The sequence below is a fragment of the Dendrobates tinctorius genome, unplaced genomic scaffold (genome assembly GCF_039654945.1).
Source record: "Dendrobates tinctorius isolate UK_male_01 unplaced genomic scaffold, ASM3965494v1 ptg000035l, whole genome shotgun sequence".
NCBI lineage: Eukaryota > Metazoa > Chordata > Amphibia > Anura > Dendrobatidae > Dendrobates > Dendrobates tinctorius.
The window spans coordinates 44,617,237-44,635,961 of NW_027361703.1; the positions used below are offsets into that span (position 1 = coordinate 44,617,237).

Below are 18,725 nucleotides of genomic sequence, written 5' to 3' on the forward strand. Positions count from 1 at the left end.
GTCTATTGCTGGCTGCAGAATGAACTGACTGAGAAACCATCAGTGAGCTTCTCCTAGGGAGAGTTTGTAGCTCTTAACTTCCTTCTTATCAGCTCCTCTCAGTTGATTTATGACCTCAAAGTTGATCTCAACTTTAATGTGGTCATCTATCAGCCCAAAGAAGATCAGAAATAAGTAAATAAGTGTGAAAAACTTTCCTATCAGATCCCGTTCAGTGATGGAGCCATACTGAGGATGCAAAAGTTAAACTGTGAAGCATCTGGGGGGAGGGGGAAGGTCAGCCATTTGCCCTGGATGCAACTGTCTGGAGAGTGCTGTTGAGCCACCTGATGCAGACAGTGTTTGTCATGATCCATGCTGGATCAGGACTGAGATAAAGCACAGGTAACCTTTTTTTTTTCCTAAGCTGTGCTTAGGTGGGTTTTTGCCCCCGGTGGCCATTAGGATTATTGCACTGTGGTGTCGGCTGTTCTAAGTTTCCCCCCAGTGGTGGTGAGCGTCATTGCACTTGTTTATTTAGTTAGTGCACATCATGATTAGAATGCAGGTGTGATTGCTGGCTCTGCTATAAAAGAGTCACAGGTGTTGCAATCAGTGTTGGTGATAGTGTTCATTTCAACCATCCTTGGTGGAGGAAGGAGCTGGAGAGCAGCTCTGACAGAGCCTGGTGTGAAAGGAGCCATAGGGGATTTTCTTAGCTCTAACAGAGCTTGGTGGCAGCGATTCAGGAGGAGAGCTGCATGCTGGTGGTGGACTCTGTTGCCAAGAGCAAGTGCAACAGAGTAAAGCTAAGTGGTGTTCCCTGTTTGTGTTTTTCCTTAGTGTGTATAGTGCAGCGGTGGGGCCAGTGCCTGTGCCACCCAGCTCCCTAGCAAGGGATAGGTGTAGGGTGTGCTAAGGCGACAGGTTCGTGATCGGCGCCCGGTGCGGAACCGGCATAGGGAACGTTAGGAGCATTAGGGACACTGACTCAGGGGAGTGCAGGAGGTCTCCACGTCCCCTGTCTCTATCGCAGGGCCCACTGTTGTGAGTTCATTTTCCCCTTCGTCACTGAGGTCTGGTGAACTCCCTATTCTGGTAAAGGAAGGTAATGAGCCTGATTATCAGGCACCTGAGTCTAATGAGGATGACTGGCTGAGTGGAGTCACTGACTGGATATAAGGCTGCCAACGCCCTTCTGCCCTGCGGGTGATTTCTCTGTGGACTTCTAGGACACCAGTCTGATTCCTGCTTCCCTAAAGCTAAGTTTCTGCTTTGCCTGTTTGCATTTATGTCTTGTGTTTGTTTTCCTTGCTTTTCTGGATTCTGCCATTCCCTGCTGGGATGAGCTGAATCTCCTTTTGCCGGTTGCTCTGTCTTCAGAATATTCCTAAGTACTGACATAGCTTTTTTTGAAGCCTAGCGTCTTCAGGGCCTTTTTCACTGTCAGTCTGTTGGCTCTTATTTTCATAGGGTTTTTCACGGATTGCAGACAGCAGCCTTCCTGTCCTTTCCTATCTAGGTAGTTTGGGCCCCGTCTTTGCTCAGTCTTTCTTTCTGTCTGTGTTAGTGTTTTCATCTTGCTTCACCGTCATTATATGTTGGGGGCTGCCTATTGCTTTGGGGTCTGCTGTGGGGCAGTTTAGATTTCCCCTTTCTTTCTTTAGGCCTATTTAATTCTCCGGCTGTGATCGAGGGGTCTAGGGCATCGTAGGATCCCCCCACGGCTACTGTTAGTTGTTGTGATAGGATCAGGGGTCTGCAATCCGATAGCTGCCAACCTCTCTGGTTTTCTGGACTTAGCTAGCATTTTTGTTTTTGCCTCCTACGGTGACTCAATCATAACAGAATCACCCGCCATACCGCAGATCCTAGGGTACTCAATAGCAGGAAAGAATTGTGTTTAAAAAAAAAAAAAAAGTGTGTGTATATTCTTTCCTCTATATCTCTGAGGCCGTAGGGGGAATTTTTTTTTCTCTCAATGGAGATAAAGCAATTGTCTGATCGTGTGGAGCAGCTCGCTGCGGAAGTGCTGGGAATTTCCGCCTACCTTGCTCGTTCGCATGCTGTTGAACCAAAGATCCCTACAGCTGATGTATTTTTTGGGGATTGATCTAAATTTTTGAGTTTCAAAAATAATTGTAAATTATTTTTTGCCTTGAAGCCTAACTCGTCAGGGAGCTCCGCGCAGCAGGTTAAAATTGTCATTGTCATTGCTGCGTGGCGATCCCCAGGATTGGGCGTTTTCTTTGAAACCAGATGATCCTATTCTGACTAATGTGAACGCATTCTTTCAAGCTTTGGGGTTGTTGTATGACGAACCTAATGCTATTGATCAGGCTGAAAAGACCCTGTTGGCATTAAGCCAGGGTCGGGATTCGGCAGAGTTGTACTGTCAAAAATTCCGAAAGTGGGCGGTCCTTACTACCTGGAATGATGGTGCCTTGGCAGCCCTCTTTCGTAAGGGTTTGTCAGAAACTGTAAAAGATACTATGGTGGGATTTCCTGTTCCCTCTGGTCTTGACGATTCTATGTCATTAGCCATTCAGGTGGATCGGCGTTTACGTGAACACAAAACTACACGAGAGATGTTGCCACCTGTTGAACAAATGTCTGAACCTATGTAATGTGATAGAGTTTTGTCTAAGGCGCAACGTCAGGAGTTCAGAAGGCGTAATAAGCTGTGTTTTTTCTGTGGAGATGCCTCGCATATTATTTCTGTTTGTCCTAAACGAGAGAAACACTTTGCACACACGCTTTCTGTTGGTGGTGTTCAACCTAAGTTTCTTCTGGCAATTACTCTGATCTGCTCCCTGTCCACATTTTCCGCCAAGGCTTTTGTGGATTCGGGAGCAGCGCTAAACCTAATGGACTTGGATTTTGCTAAACGTTGTGGATTTCCGATGACACCTCTGCAGACGCCTATCCCTTTGAGGGGGATTGATGCTACTCCTTTGGCTAAAAATAAACCTCAGTTTTGGACCCAGGTGGTCATGCGGGTCGCCCCAGACCATCAAGAAAATTGCAGATTTTTGGTGTTGCATGGTCTGCATGATGCCGTTGTTCTGGGGTTTCCCTGGTTGCAAATTCATAATCCAGTTTTGGATTGGAATTCTGTGTCTGTGGTGAGTTGGGGTTGTCGGTGTGCCTTTAGTGAGGCTCCGGTTTTTTCCACCTCTCCTCAGTCGCATGATGTTCCTGACTATTTGGCGGACTTTTATGATGTATTTAGTGAGAATGAGGCTGCGTCCTTGCCTCCTCATAGGAGTTATGACTGTGCAATTGAACTAAGCCCGGGGTGTAAATTTCCCAAGGGTCGTCTCTTCAATTTATCTGTACCCGAGCACGAGGCTATGCGGTCCTATATTAAGGAGGCATTGGAGAAGGGTCATATTAGACCATCCTCTTCACCCTTAGGTGCCGTTTTTTTTTTGTGGCCAAAAAGGGTGGTTCTTTAAGGCCTTGTATTGATTATCGTGCCCTCAATAAAATTACTATTAAATATCAGTATCCGTTACCCCTGATTTCGGATCTATTCTCTAGAGTTAGAGGTGCTTGCTGGTTTACCAAGCTTGACCTCAGGGGGGCGTATAATCTTATCCGCACTAAGCAGGGGGATGAATGGAAGACGGCGTTTAACACTCCGGAGGGACATTTTGAGTACCTGGTGATGCCTTTTGGGCTCACTAATGCCCCTTCTGTCTTCCAGTGCTTCATGAACGATATTTTCCGAGACTTTGTTGATAAATTTTTGATAATCTATCTGGATGATATTTTGATCTTCTCCAAGGATTGGGATTCTCATGTGGAACATATTCGGACTGTGTTCCGGATCTTGAGGGAGAATTCCCTGTATGTCAAAGGATCGAAATGCCTTTTTGGAGTACAGAGGATTTCATTTTTGGGATTTATTTTGTCTCCGTCAACTATTGAAATGGACCCGGCCAAGGTACAGGCCATTTATGATTGGGTTCAGCCCACTTCTTTGAAGGCCCTCCAGAAGTTTTTGGGGTTTGCTAATTTTTATCGGAAATTTATAGCAAAATTTTCTAGTATTGCCAAGCCATTGACTGATCTGACTAAGAAGGGTGCTGATGTGTTGAATTGGTCTCCGGAGGCTGTTGCTTCCTTTCAGGAGCTGAAGCGAAGATTTACCTCCGCTCCGGTTTTGCAGCAACTGGATGTCTCACTCCCGTTCCAGGTAGAGGTGGATGCTTCTGAGATTGGTGCAGGAGCTGTTTTGTCCCAAAAGGATCCTGTAACATCTAAAATGAATCCCTGTGCTTTCTTTTCCCGAAAGTTCTCTCCATCTGAACGTAACTATGATGTGGGGAATCGGGAACTGTTGGCCATGAAATGGGCATTTGAGGAGTGGAGACATTGGTTGGAGGGAGCTAAACATCAAGTTGTGGTCCTCACTGACCACAAGAATTTGATTTACCTAGAGTCAGCTAAACGCTTGAACCCTAGACAGGCTAGGTGGGCCTTGTTTTTTACACCTTTTGATTTTGTGGTCTCTTTTCTTCCTGGAACTAAGAATGTCAAGGCAGACGCCCTCTCTAGGAGTTTCTTTGCTGATTCTCCTGTGGTGACCAAGCCTGCTACCATCTTACGCGAAGGGGTAGTTCTGTCTGCCATCTCGCCCGATTTGAGACTTGCTCTGCAAGAGTTCCAGGAGGACAAACCTGAGCGTTGTCCCAGTGGAAAGTTGTATGTTCCTGATCAGTGGAAGAAGAGAGTGTTGTCTGAAGTTCATTGCTCTGCATTGGCTGGTCATCCAGGTATTTTTGGTACTAGAGATCTGGTGAGTCGCTCTTTTTGGTGGCCCACCTTGTCTCATGATGTCAGGAATTTTGTGCAGTCCTGTGGGACTTGCTCCCGGTCTAAATCTTGTTCTCGCTCTAGTGGGTTGTTGATGCCTTTGCCGGTCCCCAGGAGGCCATGGACCCATATTTCAATGGATTTCATCTCTGATATGCCGGTCTCTCAAAGAATGACTGTTATTTGGGTGATTTGTGATAGGTTCTCTAAGATGGTTCATCTTGTACCACTCCCTAAGTTGCCATCTTCCTCTGAGTTGGTGCCCCTGTTTTTGCAACAGGTGGTTCACTTGCACGGGATTCCTGAGAACATTGTATCTGACAGAGGAGTTCAGTTTGTGTCTAGATTTTGGAGGACTTTCTGTTCCAAGCTGGGAATTCAGTTGTCCTTCTCCTCTGCTTTTCACCCTCAGACCAATGGGCAAACAGAGAGAACAAACCAGACCTTGGAGTCGTATTTGAGATGTTTTATTTCCGTTGATCAGGATGATTGGGTTTCATTTTTGCCCTTGGCCGAATTTGCTTTAAATAATAGAGCTAGTTCTGCCACTTTGATGTCACCTTTTTTTGTAACTTTGGGTTTCATCCTCGATTTTCTTCAGGGCAGGTGGAGCCTTCTGCCTGCCCAGGTGTTGACACTGTGGTGGAGAGAATGCACCAGATCTGGGACCAAGTGGTGGATAAGTTATCTCTCTCCCAGGAAAAGGCCCAGCGGTTTTCCAATCGACATAGGACCATTGGTCCCCAGTTTAAGATTGGTGATATGGTGTGGTTATCTTCAAAAAATATTGCTATGAAGGTGGCTTCTCCTAAGTTTAAGCCTAGATTTATTGGACCTTACAAGATTTTGGAGATTAATAATCCAGTCTCTTTTCGTTTGGCTCTTCCTGTCACATTTAAAATCCATAATGTGTTCCATAAGTCCTTGTTGAAGAGGTTTGTTGAACCAGTTGTTCCTGGGGTGGCACCTCCAGACCCTGTATTGGTTGAAGGTAACATGGAATATGAGGTAGAGAAAATACTGGATTCCCGTCTGGCTAGACGGAGACTCCAGTATTTGGTTAAGTGGAAGGGTTATGGTCAGGAGGATAATTCCTGGGTCTCTGCCTCTGATATTCATGCCAAAAGATTGGTGCGTGCCTTTCATCAAGCTCACCCTGATCGCCCTGGTGGCGTGGTTGAGGGTTCGGTGACCCCTCCTCAAGGGGGAGGTACTGTTGTGAGTTTATTTTCCCCTTCGTCACTGAGGTCTGGTGAACTCCCTATTCTGATAAAGGAAGGTAATGAGCCTGATTATCAGGCACCTGAGTCTAATGAGGATGACTGGCTGAGTGGAGTCACTGACTGGATATAAGGCTGCCCGACGCCCTTCTGCCCTGTGGGTGATTTCTCTGTGGACTTCTAGGACACCAGTCTGATTCCTGCTTCCCTAAAGCTAAGTTTCTGCTTTGCCTGTTTGCATTTATGTTTTGTGTTTGTTTTCCTTGCTTTTCTGGATTCTGCCATTCCCTGCTGGGATGAGCTGAATCTCCTTTTGCCAGTTGCTCTGTCTTCAGAATATTCCTGAGTACTGACATAGTTTTTTTGAAGCCTAGCGTCTTCAGGGCCTTTTTCACTGTCAGTCTGTTGGCTCTTATTTTCATAGGGTTTTTCACGGATTGCAGACAGCAGCCTTCCTGTCCTTTCCTATCTAGGTAGTTTGGGCCCCGTCTTTGCTCAGTCTATCTTTCTGTCTGTGTTAGTGTTTTCATCTTGCTTCACCGTCATTATATGTTGGGGGCTGCCTATTGCTTTGGGGTCTGCTGTGGGGCAGTTTAGATTTCCCCTTTCTTTCTTTAGGCCTATTTAATTCTCCGGCTGTGATCGAGGGGTCTAGGGCATCGTAGGAACCCCCACGGCTACTGTTAGTTGTTGTGATAGGATCAGGGGTCTGCAATCCGATAGCTGCCAACCTCTCTGGTTTTCTGGACTTAGCTAGCATTTTTGTTTTTGCCTCCTACCGTGACTCAATCATAACAGCCCACCGTTGTAACTGTTTCCCTACCCCCTTGTCTTGTTGTTTTAGTTACCGGCCTGCGAGCTGTGTCACACAGGACAATATCACGTGCCGCGTCTTGTTACCGGCCTGCTGGTCGCGTCACACAGGACGGGTCCACGGGACAGTGTTGTTTCGTGTCGGCCGCATTTTGCTGCCTACTGGAGTGGGATTCAGCCGTTTTCTGAGCCGGATCAAAGAAGGTGTAATACACTGTTTCCCTGAATTCAATTATACTTGTGTTTTCTGATGCAATTGAAGCCCTGACCACCGGTACTCCCAGGTTAGGGTGATGTCAGCAGCGTGATCAGATGATCACAGAGGCAGTCAACATGGGTACAGTAAGCAATCCAATGGAGCTGAAGAAAAAGAAGTTTTATTGTCATGGGAAATCTTATGAGGGAACAGTATTTGGCATGAGTAGGAGTTTTAGGAGACTGGGGAGAGGGAAATGTGTAGGGAGACAGGAGGGGGGAGATGTGGGAGGAAACAATAGGGAGAGTAAGAGGGAATGTATGAGGAAACAGTTTGAGGCATGGGGGAATGTGTAAGGAGACAGTATAAGAAGCAGGAGGAATGTGTAAGGAAACAGTATTAGGAGGGGGGGAATACTGTATGTGCAAAGACAGATATGGAGGGTGGGGTAATGTGTGAGGGTACAGTAGAGGGGAAAATGTGTGAGCGGTCTTTAGGGAGGCATGTGGGGACAGTATGAGGGATAAATGTGTAAGGGGATAGTATGGGGGGAGAAAAGAGTGAGAGGACACAGTTTAGAGACTGTGTAGTGTGGGGGATTAGTTTAGAGGGGGGAAGCTTAGGGGACAGTATAAGGGTAAGGTATGGAGGAGACAGTATGCAGAGCAGAGTGAGGAAGAAGCACAGACTAAGCAGTATAGAGGATAGACACAGTGTGATGGGACAGTGTGAAGAGAGGACTAGTGTTGAGCGATACCGTTCGATACCCAAAAATACGAAAAAAATTTCGGGTATCGCCGATTCCGATACCGGAAGTCCCATTCAAGTCAATGGGACTTCCGGTATCGGAATTAAAAAAGCCCTTTATTTCCTTGTTGGCTAATTCTACATAATTGAAAACAAATAAGAATCATGTAGAATGTATTGTGGGAGGTGGAGGAGACATTAAAAGCATAGTGGTTTATTCAAATCACATGGCATAGCATTAATTCCAATTTTTTTTTTCAGTACGTTCGGAGTTAAAAAGATATTGACTATGTTAACCTTTTTTATATTTTGTCAGATATGTATGTTTCACAACTTTCATGCTCTTCACGTTCTTTTGTACTTCTCCCACACTTTCTCCTTCATGATCCGCAGCAGTAGCATTTTTTTCATCAACTTTTTCTTCACCTTATTCATCTTCTTCTTCTTCATCTTCTTCCCATTAATTTTTTTTTCCATTCTTCATATTCTTCTTATTCAGCTATTATCAATTTTAATATGCTATTTCTTCATCTTCTTCCTATTCTTCTTTGTCTTCATTTTCTTATGGTGACAGGCATTCCTGTAGTACTTATCTATAAAAGTTATAAGATTACACCTTACGTTCTGCCTGTCACTAAAGATTTACAACAGGATTTGTCCGCGTTCAGTTTGGCCTGCAGCAGCAGGCATTTTCCAGGGGCACCACGAGGAGGAACGGACTCACCCCCATTTACTGCTTAGTCTTCTTCTGCTTATAATTTTGATTTCTTCTATGCTGATTTTTAGTCTTATGCTTAAAGTTCTTCTGCTTTCTGTTCTTCTGCTTTTGCTTCTTCTGCTTCTTGTTCTTCTGTCTTTTGATCTGTATCTTGGTGGTTGTCTTCATGTTCTTTGTCCTCTTGGTCTTATTATTTAGGGTCATATTTCTGGTCTTCTTTGGTGTGGTCTTCAGGGTCGTCGTCATCAGGGTCGTCATCATGGAGATCAATAAGGATTACCAAAGACAATTTCAAAAAGCTTGATCTTGGAAATGTAGCAGAAGGTACAAGAAGGCTGAGAAACTGGCGAGAACCAGCAGACAGTGCTGGCACCCGGATGGGTAGCAGAAGGAACAAGAGCCAATGGCACTACCGAGGACCAACTGACGGTGCTGGACCACGGTTACTAAGCAGAAGGTACCTGTGCTAAAAAGCACTACCAAGGACCAGCTGATGGTGCTGGACCTCGGATACCGAGATGGAGGCACCTAGGCCAAAGGCTGTGGCGAGAACCAGCAGACAGTGCTGGCACCCGGATGGGTAGCAGAAGGAACAAGAGCCAATGGCACTACCGAGGACCAACTGACGGTGCTGGACCACGGTTACTAAGCAGAAGGTACCTGTGCTAAAAAGCACTACCAAGGACCAGCTGACGGTGCTGGACCTCGGATACCGAGATGGAGGCACCTAGGCCAAAGGCTGTGGCGAGAACCAGCAGACAGTGCTGGCACCCAGATGGGTAGCAGAAGGAACAAGAGCCAATGGCACTTCTGAGGACCAACTGACGGTGCTGGACCACGGTTACTAAGCAGAAGGTACCTGTGCTAAAAAGCACTACCAAGGACCAGCTGACGGTGCTGGACCTCGGATACCGAGATGGAGGCACCAAGGCCAAAGGCTGTGGCGAGAACCAGCAGACAGTGCTGGCACCCGGATGGGTAGCAGAAGGAACAAGAGCCAATGGCACTACCGAGGACCAACTGACGGTGCTGGACCACGGTTACTAAGCAGAAGGTACCTGTGCTAAAAAGCACTACCAAGGACCAGCTGACGGTGCTGGACCTCGAATACCGAGATGGAGGCACCTAGGCCAAAGGCTGTGGCGAGAACCAGCAGACAGTGCTGGCACCCGGATGGGTAGCAGAAGGAACAAGAGCCAATGGCACTACCGAGGACCAACTGACGGTGCTGGAACACGGTTACAAAGCAGAAGGTACCTGTGCTAAAAAGCACTACCAAGGACCAGCTGACGGTGCAGGACTTCGGATACCGAGATGGAGGCACCTAGGCCAAAGGCTCTGGCGAGAACCAGCAGACAGTGCTGGAACCCGGGTGGGTAGCAGAAGGTACCCATTCAAAGCAAAGTAGCCAGGCCGCAAGCCGGCCGCAGTTACCGAAACCCACAGTCCTGCAGGGGGTCCATGTCCCATTGGCACTACGGATCCAGCCTTCAGTGCCAGTTCCCGCAGCCCACATAGTAGTCACCTAAACTGCAGGCACCGTAGAGTTGGCTAACCCGGCCGCAAGACAACAGGACAACGGATTGGTGGCATAGTGACCTTGACACTACCCGGAAACAGCAGGCGTGCTGGGACCAGGCTGGGCAACAGGGAGTACCCGTGCCAAAGACACTGCCGAGAACCAGCTGACGGTGCTGGAACCCAGATGGGTAGCAAAAGCTACAAGAGCCAATGGCACTACCGAGGAACAGCTGATGGTGCTGGACCACGGTTACTAGGCAGGAGGTACCTGTGCTAGAAAGCACTACCAAGGACCAGCTGACGGTGCTGGACCTCAGATACCGAGATGGAGGCACCTAGGCCAAAGGCTCTGGCGAGAACCAGCAGACAGTGCTGGAACCCGGGTGGGTAGCAGAAGGTACCCATTCAAAGCAAAGTAGCCAGGCCGCAAGCCGGCCGCAGTTACCGAAACCCACAGTCCTACAGGGGGTCCATGTCCCATTGGCACTACGGATCCAGCCTTCAGTGCCAGTTCCCGCAGCCCACATAGGAGTCACCTAAACTGCAGGCACCGTAGAGTCGGCTAACCCGGCCGCAAGACGACAGGACAACGGATTGGTGGCATAGTGACCTTGACACTACCCGGAAATGGCAGGCGTGCTGGAACCAGGCTGGGCAACAGGGAGTACCCGTGCCAAAGACACTGCCGAGAACCAGCTGACGGTGCTGGAACCCAGATGGGTAGCAAAAGCTACAAGAGCCAATGGCACTACCGAGGAACAGCTGACAGTGCTGGACCACGGTTACTAGGCAGGAGGTACCTGTGCTAGAAAGCACTACCAAGGACCAGCTGACGGTGCTGAACCTCGGATACCGAGATGAAGGCACCTAGGCCAAAGGCTCTGGCGAGAACCAGCAGACAGTGCTGGAACCCGGGTGGGTAGCAGAAGGTACCCATTCAAAGCAAAGTAGCCAGGCCGCAAGCCGGCCGCAGTTACCGAAACCCACAGTCCTACAGGGGGTCCATGTCCCATTGGCACTACGGATCCAGCCTTCAGTGCCAGTTCCCGCAGCCCACATAGGAGTCACCTAAACTGCAGGCACCGTAGAATCGGCTAACCCGGCCGCAAGACGACAGGACAACGGATTGGTGGCATAGTGACCTTGACACTACCCGGAAACAGCAGGCGTGCTGGAACCAGGCTGGGCAACAGGGAGTCCCCGTGCCAAAGACACTGCCGAGCACCAACTGGCGTTGTTGGAGCCCAGTGACAATCATGGTGTAGGCCGAGGCCTACTTGGTGGTAGTTTTAGATTGTTTGTAGGCTACAACAGACTGTCAACGTGCTCCAATTAGGCATCTGTCTCCACTCTGTTTCCAGGATTTCACGTGACCACCAACACCGCCAGTTTATGCGTACAGCAGCCGTCTGCCCAATCCACACGTGTTCCTGTGTTACTGGGATTCTGTAATGTCAGCAGATCCCCTGATGTGTGTCTGCCACTGTCTCCTGCTCTGTCCACATTCCCACCGCTTGCAGTGGGAAGGTGGACAGCGCAGGAGACAATGGCGGACACATATTGGGGGATCTCCTGACGTTACAGAACCCCAGTAACACAGGAACACGTGTGGAATGCGTGGACGGCAACTGTGAGCAGGAACTGGTGGTGTTGGAGGTCAGGGGAAATACTAGAGACAGAGTGGAGACAGAGGCCAAATCAGAGAATGTTTAAATCTGAAGTAGTTACAATTTGGAGGCAGCAGCAGTTTGCCCTCCACACAGCAGGGGATCAGCTGACGTTACCGAACCCCACTTTCACATGAACGAGTGTGTTTTTCTGTGTGGACAGCACTTCCGAGCACCAACTGGCGTTGTTGGAGCCCAGGGACAATCATGGTGCAGGCCGAGGCCTATTAGGAGCCAGGTGTAAAGCTGAGGTATTTTGACTTTGGAGGGAGCAGGACACTTTGCCCTCCACACAGCAGGGGATCAGCCGACGTTACCGAACCCCACTTTCACATGAACGAGTGTGTTTTTCTGTGTGGACAGCACTTCCGAGCACCAACTAGCGTTGTTGGAACCCAGGGACAATCATGGTGCAGGCCGAGGCCTACTAGGAGCCAGGTATAAAGCTGAGGTATTTTGACTTTGGAGAGAGCAGGACACTTTGCCCTCCACACAGCAGGGGATCAGCTGACGTTACCGAACCCCACTTTCACATGAACGAGTGTGTTTTTCTGTGTGGACAGCACTTCCGAGCAACAACTGACGATGTTGGAGCCCAGGGATAGTCATTTTGTAGGCTGAGGCCTACTTGGAGGCAGTTTAAGATAAGACGTTGTTTGAATTTGGAGGCAGCAGCAGTTTGCCCTCCACACAGCAGGGGATCAGCTGACATTACTGACCCCCACTTTCACATGAACGAGTGTGTTTTTCTGTGTCGACAGCACTTCCGAGCACCAACTAGCGTTGTTGGAGCCCAGGAAGAACCAGGGTGCAGGCCGAGGCCTACTTGGTGGCAGTTTTAGATTGTTTGTAGGCTACAACAGACTGTCAATGTGCTCCAATTAGGCATCTGTCTCCACTCTGCTTCCAGGATTTCACGTGACCACCAACACCGCCAGTTTATGCGTACAGCAGCCGTCTGCCCAATCCACACGTGTTCCTGTGTTACTGGGATTCTGTAATGTCAGCAGATCCCCTGATGTGTGTCTGCCACTGTCTCCTGCTCTGTCCACATTCCCACCGCTTGCAGTGGGAAGGTGGACAGCGCAGGAGACAGTGGCGGACACATATTGGGGGATCTGCTGACGTTACAGAACCCCAGTAACACAGGAACACGTGTGGAATGCGTGGACGGCAACTGTGAGCAGGAACTGGCTGTGTTGGAGGTCAGGGGAAATACTAGAGACAGAGTGGAGACAGAGGCCAAATCAGAGAATGTTTAAATCTGAAGTAGTTACAATTTGGAGGCAGCAGCAGTTTGCCCTCCACACAGCAGGGGATCAGCTGACGTTACCGAACCCCACTTTCACATGAACGAGTGTGTTTTTCTGTGTGGACAGCACTTTCGAGCACCAACTAGCGTTGTTGGAACCCAGGGACAATCATGGTGCAGGCCGAGGCCTACTAGGAGCCAGGTGTAAAGCTGAGGTATTTTGACTTTGGAGGGAGCAGGACACTTTGCCCTCCACACAGCAGGGGATCAGCTGATGTTACCGAACACCACTTTCTCATGAACGAGTGTGTTTTTCTGTGTGGACAGCACTTCCGAGCAACAACTGACGATGTTGGAGCCCAGGGATAGTCATTTTGTAGGCTGAGGCCTACTTGGAGGCAGTTTAAGATAAGACGTTGTTTGAATTTGGAGGCAGCAGCAGTTTGCCCTCCACACAGCAGGGGATCAGCTGACATTACTGACCCCCACTTTCACATGAACGAGTGTGTTTTTCTGTGTGGACAGCACTTCCGAGCACCAACTAGCGTTGTTGGAGCCCAGGGAGAACCAGGGTGCAGGCCGAGGCCTACTTGGTGGCAGTTTTAGATTGTTTGTAGGCTACAACAGACTGTCAACGTGCTCCAATTAGGCATCTGTCTCCACTCTGTTTCCAGGATTTCACGTGACCACCAACACCGCCAGTTTATGCGTACAGTAGCCGTCTGCCCAATCCACACGTGTTCCTGTGTTACTGGTGTTCTGTAATGTCAGCAGATCCCCTGATGTTTGTCTGCCAATGTCTCCTGCTCTGTCCACATTCCCACCACTTGCAGTGGGAAGGTGGACAGCGCAGGAGACAGTGCCGGACACACATTGGGGGATCAGCTCACGTTACAGAACACCAGGAACAAGTGTGGAATGCGTGGACGGCAACTGTGAGCAGGAACTGGCGGTGTTGGAGGTCAGGGGAAATACTAGAGACAGAGTGGAGACAGAGGCCAAATCAGAGAATGTTTAAACCTGAAGTAGTTACAATTTGGAGGCAGCAGCAGTTTGCCCTCCACACAGCAGGGGACCAGCTGACGTTACCGAACCCCACTTTCACATGAACGAGTGTTTTTCTGTGTGGACAGCACTTCCGAGCACCAACTGGCATTGTTGGAGCCCAGGGACAATCATGGTGCAGGCCGATGCCTACTAGGAGCCAGGTGTAAAGCTGAGGTATTTTGACTTTGGAGGGAGCAGGACACTTTGCCCTCCACACAGCAGGGGATCAGCCGACGTTACCGAACCCCACTTTCACATGAACGAGTGTGTTTTTCTGTGTGGACGGCACTTCCGAGCAACAACTGACGATGTTGGAGTCCAGGGATAGTCATTTTGTAGGCTGAGGCCTACTTGGAGGCAGTTTAAGATAAGACGTTGTTTGAATTTGGAGGCAGCAGCAGTTTGCCCTCCACACAGCAGGGGATCAGCTGACATTACTGACCCCCACTTTCACATGAACGAGTGTGTTTTTCTGTGTGGACAGCACTTCCGAGCACCAACTAGCGTTGTTGGAGCCCAGGGAGAACCAGGGTGCAGGCCGAGGCCTACTTGGTGGCAGTTTTAGATTGTTTTTAGGCTACAACAGACTGTCAACGTGCTCCAATTAGGCATCTGTCTCCACTCTGTTTCCAGGATTTCACGTGATGACCAACACCGCCAGTTTATGCGTACAGCAGCCGTCTGCCCAATCCACACGTGTTCTTGTGTTACTGGGATTCTGTAATGTCAGCAGATCCCCTGATGTGTGTCTGCCACTGTCTCCTGCTCTGTCCACATTCCCACCGCTTGCAGGCCAAATCAGAGAATGTTTAAATCTGAAGTAGCTAAAATTTGGAGGCAGCAGTTTGCCCTCCACACAGCAGGGGATCAGCTGACGTTACCGAACCCCACTTTCACATGAACGAGTGTGTTTTTCTGTGTGGACAGCACTTCCGAGCACCAACTGGCGTTGTCGGAGCCCAGGGAAAATCAGGTAGTAGGCCGAGGCCTACTTGGAGCCAGGTGTAAATCTGAGTTTGTTTGACTGTGGAGGGAGCAGGACACTTTGCCATACACACAGGAGGGGTTCAGCTGACGTTACCGAACCCCACTTACACATGAGCGAGTGTTTTGTCTGTGCGGACAGCACTTCTGAGCACCAACTGGCGGTGTCGGAGCCCAGGGAAAATCAGGTAGTAGGCCGAGGCCTACTTGGTGGCAGTTTGCGATTGTTTCTAGACTACTACTAACTGTCAACGTACTCCAATTAGGCCTTTGTCTTCACTCTGTTTCGAGTATTTCCTCTGGCTTCCAACCACGCCAGTTGCTGCTCTGAAATGCCGTCTGCACAACCCACACTTGTTCCTGTGTTACTGGGGTTCTGTAACAGCAGCTTCTCCCTGGAGGTGAGTCAGGCAATGTCTCCTGCTCTGTCCACATTTCCACTACAAGTAGTGGGAATGTAGACAAAGCAGGAGACATTGCCGTGCTCAACTCTGGAGATGAGCAGATGTTACAGGACCCAGGTACCACAGGAACAAGTGTGGATTGTGCAGGTGGCACGTGAGAGCAGAAACAGGCGGTGTTGTAGGCCGGAGGAAATACTCAAAACAGAGTGGAGACAGAGGGCAAATCAGAGAACATATTAAATCAGAGGTAGTCAGAAGTTGTAGGCAGCAGGAGAGTTTGCCGTACACACAGCAGGGGATCAGCTGACGTTACCGAACCCCACTTACACATGAGCGAGTGTTTTGTCTGTGCGGACAGCACTTCTGACCACCAACTGGCGTTGTCGGAGCCCAGGGAAAATCAGGTAGTAGGCCGAGGCCTAATTGGAGCCAGGTGTAAATCTGAGGTTGTTTGACTGTGGAGGGAGCAGGACACTTTGCCATACACACAGCAGGGGATCAGCTGACGTTACCGAACCCCACTTACACATGAGCGAGTGTTTTGTCTGTGCGGACAGCACTTCTGAGCACCAACTGGCGGTGTCGGAGCCCAGGGAAAATCAGGTAGTAGGCCGAGGCCTACTTGGTGGCAGTTTGCGATTGTTTCTAGACTACTACTAACTGTCAACGTACTCCAATTAGGCCTCTGTCTTCACTCTGTTTCGAGTATTTCCTCTGGCTTCCATCCACGCCAGTTGCTGCTCTGAAATGCCGTCTGCACAACCCACACTTGTTCCTGTGTTACTGGGGTTCTGTAACAGCAGCTTCTCCCTAGAGGTGAGTCAGGCAATATCTCCTGCTCTGTCCACATTTCCACTACAAGTAGTGGGAATGTAGACAAAGCAGGAGACATTGCCGTGCTCAACTCTGGAGATGAGCAGATGTTACAGGACCCAGGTACCACAGGAACAAGTGTGGATTGTGCAGACGGCACTTGAGAGCAGAAACAGGCGGTGTTGTAGGCCGGAGGAAATACTCAAAACAGAGTGGAGACAGAGGGCAAATCAGAGAACATATTAAATCAGAGGTAGTCAGAAGTTGTAGGCAGCAGGAGAGTTTGCCGTACACACAGCAGGGGATCAGCTGACGTTACCGAACCCCACTTACACATGAGCGAGTGTTTTGTCTGTGTGGACAGCACTTCTGAGCAACAACGGGCGTTGCTGTAGCCCAGGAAATAAAGTTCAGGTCATAGAAACATGAACACAAAAGGAGACCTGGATCCTGTTGCCAGCCAATTATTTATTCTGGAAGAGGACTGGCAAATTCAGGTGAGATCCAGGCCTTGTTCATTTTCACAAAAGTAAGCCGGTCAACATTATCGGCGGATAGTCGCGTGCGACGGTCTGTTACCACACCACCTGCAGCACTAAAGACACGTTCCGATAATACACTGGCAGCACGGCAAGCCAGCACCTCCAATGCATACTGGCTAAGCTCTGGCCATGTATCCAGCTTAGAGACCCAATACTTGAACGGGGAAGAGCCGTCTGGGAGAACACTAACGGCCCTACAAGTAGTCTGTCACCATCTGACGGAAACGTTGCCTCCTGCTGACTGGAGCCGTCTGTGATGGTGTAGCCGTTTGTGGCGGTCCCACAAAACTTTTCCACATTTGGGCCATACTGGCCTTGCCTTGTCATGCGGCACTGCCTCTGCTACCTCTTTGTGCAGAGCTTCCTCCACTGCCTCTACCCACATGGCTGCTTTGAAAAGCACTACCAGCAACAATTGTGGGGGGAATGGAGAACATGATGGCCTGCACAAGTGTTTCTTGGTACTCCCGCATTTTTCGCTCCCGGTTCAACTGTGGTATGAGGCTTTGTAAGTTGTCCCGGTAGCGAGGATCTAGGAGGGTGTACACCCAATAATCAGCCGTGTGGAGAATGTTGGCGATGCGGCGGTCATTTAACAAGCACTGCAGCATGAAATCAACCATGTGCTGCAGACTGCCAACTGGACCAGAAATGCTGTCCCCAGCTTGAGCAGCATCTCTGCCTGCTCAGCATCACCCCACCCTCGCTGTACACACTGACTACTAGAGCCTTGTGTACCTCCCTCCTCTGGAGAGATGTGTTCCTCCTCCTCCATTGACTCCTCGTCATCCTCCTCACTAAGTGTCCCCTGCCTGGGCCTTTGTGTGGAAGCACGTTGCGCAGACTTGCCAGAAGCAGATGGCATTTCTGACTGCTCATCCTCGACCTCTTCAAAAACCTCCTCACTTAGTGCTTGTAAGGTTTTTTGAAGCAGACTGATGAGGGGGACAGTCATGCTGATTAGTGCATCATCTGCACTGGCCATCCGCGTGGAGTCATCGAAGGCACGCAAAACTTGGCAGATGTCCCTCATAGTGGCCCACTCAGTGGTGGTGAAGTGTGTCCGGCGCACAGTGCGACTTGTTTGCGCCTGATGCAGCTGGTACTCCATTACTGCTGCCTGCTGCTCACACAACCGCTCCAACATATGTAACGTTGAATTCCACCTGGTGGGGAGGTCACATATGATGCGATGTTCTGGCAGGCGGAATCGGCGTTGCAGAGATGCAATGCGCGATCTTGCCATGCTGGAACGCCGCAAGTGAGCACACTCTAGGCGAACCTTGTGCAGCAGTGCATCAAGATCCGGATAGTCCCTCAGAAAGCTCTGCACGACCAAATTGAGCACGTGTGCCAGACATGGTATGTGAGTGAGGTTGCCTAGGCCCAGAGCTGCCACTAGATTTCGGCCATTGTCACTCACTACCAAACCTGGCTGGAGATTCGCTGGCACAAACCACACATTGCTCTCCTGCTTGGTGGCATTCCAGAGCTCCTGTGCTGTGTGGCTCCGATTCCCCAAAGAAATTAATTTAAGGACGGCCTGTTGACGTTTGGCCACACCTGTGCTCATATCAGGCCTAACAGGCTCACGCAGTGCTGATTCCGAGGAACTAGAGTAGGAGGAGGACTCAATATGTACAGACTGCATTCCTACAATCCTTGGAGTTGGCAGAATACGTACAGAGCCACTCTCCAGATCTGTTCCCGGCTCCACAACATTGACCCAATGGGCAGTGAGGGAAAGGTATCGTCCCTGTCCATGGCTACTGGTCCACGCATCGGTGGTCAGGTGGACCTTGCTACTGACGGCATTTAGTAGCGCATTTTTAATTTTTCCCTCCACATGCTTTTGCAGGGCAGGGACAGCTTGCCTGCTGAAATAAAAGCGGCTGGGCACATTGTATTGTGGAACTGCCAATGACATAAAGTTCCGGAAGGTGTCAGTCTCCACCAGCCTGAATGACAGCATCTAAAGGGCCAGTAGTTTGGCAATGCCGG

General features: G+C 49.6%; 1 protein-coding gene across 1 annotated transcript in view; it reads right to left on the reverse strand.

Annotated features, from left to right (window-relative positions):
- The window catches only part of PANX2 (pannexin 2), a 52,152-nt gene that overhangs the window by 6,804 nt on the left and 26,623 nt on the right, over positions 1–18,725 (reverse strand). The window lies entirely within an intron of this gene.